The sequence below is a fragment of the Triticum dicoccoides genome, chromosome 2B (assembly GCF_002162155.2).
Source record: "Triticum dicoccoides isolate Atlit2015 ecotype Zavitan chromosome 2B, WEW_v2.0, whole genome shotgun sequence".
Classification (NCBI taxonomy): domain Eukaryota; kingdom Viridiplantae; phylum Streptophyta; class Magnoliopsida; order Poales; family Poaceae; genus Triticum; species Triticum dicoccoides.
In genome coordinates this window covers 354,248,248-354,251,249 of record NC_041383.1, presented here as the reverse complement: position 1 = coordinate 354,251,249, position 3,002 = coordinate 354,248,248, and the positions used below count along the sequence as shown (strand labels likewise).

At 45.7% G+C, this 3,002-nt stretch overlaps 1 long non-coding RNA gene across 1 annotated transcript; it reads right to left on the bottom strand.

Annotated features, from left to right (window-relative positions):
• Positions 1-1,868: 1,868 nt before the first annotated feature.
• Positions 1,869-2,769, bottom strand: LOC119367710. Its single transcript, XR_005176411.1, has 2 exons — positions 2,317-2,769; positions 1,869-2,230 (listed from the first exon to the last, which is right to left on the bottom strand). It is a non-coding gene; the product is annotated as an uncharacterized LOC119367710 (long non-coding RNA).
• Positions 2,770-3,002: the final 233 nt, after the last annotated feature.

Below are 3,002 nucleotides of genomic sequence, written 5' to 3'. Positions count from 1 at the left end.
TACCTTGACCTTATGACAACTAGAACCGGATACTTAATAAAACACACCCTTCCAAGTTCCACAGACAACCCGGTGATCGCTTTTCCGCAGGGCGACGAGGAGAGGATCGCCGGGTAGGATTATGCTATGCGATGCTACTGGAGATGCTTCTTGGAGTTGCTACTTGGAGATGCTACTTGGAGGACTTCAATCTACTCTCTTCTACATGCTGCAAGACGGAGGCTGCCAGAAGCGTAGTCTTCGACAGGATTAGCTATCCCCCTTTTATTCTGGCATTCTGAAGTTCAGTCCACCGATATGGCCCTTTACACATATCCCCATGCATATGTAGTGTAGCTCCTTGCTTGCGAGTACTTTGGATGAGTACTCACGGTTGCTTTTCTCCCTCTTTTCCCCCTTTCCCTTCTACCTGGTTGTCGCAACCAGATGCTGGAGCCCTGGAGTCAGACGCCACCGTCGACGACGACCCCTACTACATTGGAGGTGCCTACTACTACGTGCAGGCCGCTGACGATGACCAGGAGTAGTTAGGAGGATCCCAGGCAGGAGGCCTGCGCCTCTTTCGATCTGTATCCCAGTTTGTGCTAGCCTTCTTAAGGCAAACTTGTTTAACTTATGTCTGTACTCAGATATTGTTGCTTCCGTTGACTCGTCTATGATCGAGCACTTGTATTCGAGCCCTCGAGGCCCCTGGCTTGTATTATGATGCTTGTATGACTTATTTTTAATTGTAGAGTTGTGTTGTGATATCTTCCCGTGAGTCCCTGATCTTGATCGTACACATTTGCGTGCATGATTAGTGTACGATTAAATCGGGGGCGTCACAATACATGCTGGATAGCGGTCGATGTGTGGAGTAATAGTAGTAGATGCAGGCAGGAGTCGGTCTACTTGACACGGACATGATGCCTATGTCCATGATCATTGCCTTAGATGTCATCATAATTATGCGCTTTTCTATCAATTGCTCGGCAATAATTTGTTCACCCATCATAATACATGCTATCTCGAGACAAGCCACTAGTGAAACCTATGGCCCGGGGTCTCTTTTCCATATATTGAATCTCGTATACATCTTGCTAGTTTCCAATCTATTATTTTGCAATCTTTACTTTCCAATCTATACATCAAAAATACCAAAAATATTTACTTTACTATCTCTATCAGATCTCACTTTTGCGAGTGACCTTGAAGGGATTGACAACCCCTTTATCGTGTTGGTTGCAAGTTCTTGATTGTTTGTGCAGGTATTCAGTGACTTGTGCGTCGTCTCCTACTGGATTGATACCTTGATTCTCAAAAACTGAGGGAAATACTTAGCTACTTTGCTGCATCACCCTTTCCTCTTCAAGGGAAAACCAGCGCAAGCTCAAGAGGTAGCAGAAGGCACTTGCTATTCCAATCTGTTGCACTTGCTATTGGAGGGCTCATATTGTTGCACTGGATTTAAATTAATCATGTACTACTGAACAACAAGCCCTACTCCTACTGTCCAACAAACAGCAATATTTCACCCAATATATGGCATTTTCACACAAATTACTGGAGTACTCTCTTTTGTCACAAGTTCATGTTCACATGAGTTTGTGTGAGTTCCCTTTTGTCACAAACCAAAAGCTAAGAAACAAATCTAAACAAGTCACACAGGAAGAACATATCCTCCTTTGTCACACAGGAAGTAGTACAAAAATATGGATTAATTTCCTTTACCATTCACAACGCCTCCAATATGAACAAATCTAAACAAATCTACAGCTAAGAAGATATCATCCTTTACATTTTTGAAACACAGTCACATAGGAGTATGGATTAATTTCGATTTTGTATGAGCTTAACATTTTTGTGTGAGCTTCATACTAGATTCATAATGGAGTTTGTTCATATTTTTGCAACACAGTCACACATGAGTAGTACAAAAATATGGATTAATTTCCTTTACATTTCACAGTCACACAGGAAGAACAAAATCTTCTACAGCAACATAGTTTCCTTTTGTGTGAGCTCCCTTTTGTCACAAGTTAATGTTCACAGGAAGAACAAAATCCTCCACTTCCCTAACAAAAATCACATCTGCACCTAAGACGAACCCACAAACAAACGGATTCCTTAGCTTGAGGTTCAGCAGAACCCCCTTGAGGTTCTTCTGGGCGACCTAGACGGACCCCTCCTCCGTCATCACCACCTCGGCCGCCGCCTCCTCCGCCTCCACATCGTCATCTTCCTCAATATTCTGCACCACAGCACACGCATTAACCCCCGTGAGAGGCCAAGCCATGGCGAGAGGAAGCACCCGCGAGAGAGGGATTGATTCCTTACCTTGCGGCAGCAGTACCCCATGAATAGGCGTTGTACTGTCACTCCGCTTCTTCGCTACCCCGTTGTTCCGTTGCTCTGTTGCTCTACTGCTACGGCGCCGCTCCGCCGCTCCACATCCAATGTCGCTTCGTCACCGGTGTCGGGGCACGTGGATCCAGTGCTGGCGCACGCGGAACCAGCGCCTCCGCCGCCCAGAAGCACGTCGTGGGCGCTAAAAAATTGATATTTTACCTTGGGGTGCTGGATTTCTGGTGCCCGCTGTGGGAGAAAATGGGGTGGCGCCGTGGGAGGAAGCCGGCGACGACAGGAGGAAAGGAGAGGCCGGCGACGGCGGGAGGAAAGGAGAGGCCGGCGACAACGGGATGAGAGGAAAGGTGGGCAAGAGGAGAGGATCTGGGAGGGACGGGCGAGAGAGGAGGCAGGCGAGAGGATTCGAGCGAGTAGAACGAGAGAAGGAGCGAGTGGAAGCGGTGGGAGGGCATTTTTGGAAAGTAGAAAAATTTCATTACATTAGAAAATCTGTACGTGAATCAATTTAGCGACTTACATTTCAAAACAGAGGGAGCATGTACATGGATCATATGAATAAAAGTTTTTTTGTACTTATTACATATATTCAGAGTATCACAAAAAAAATCAAAATTTTGAGAAAAGAAACCGAATATACTGGTTTATGTTGGATTGCT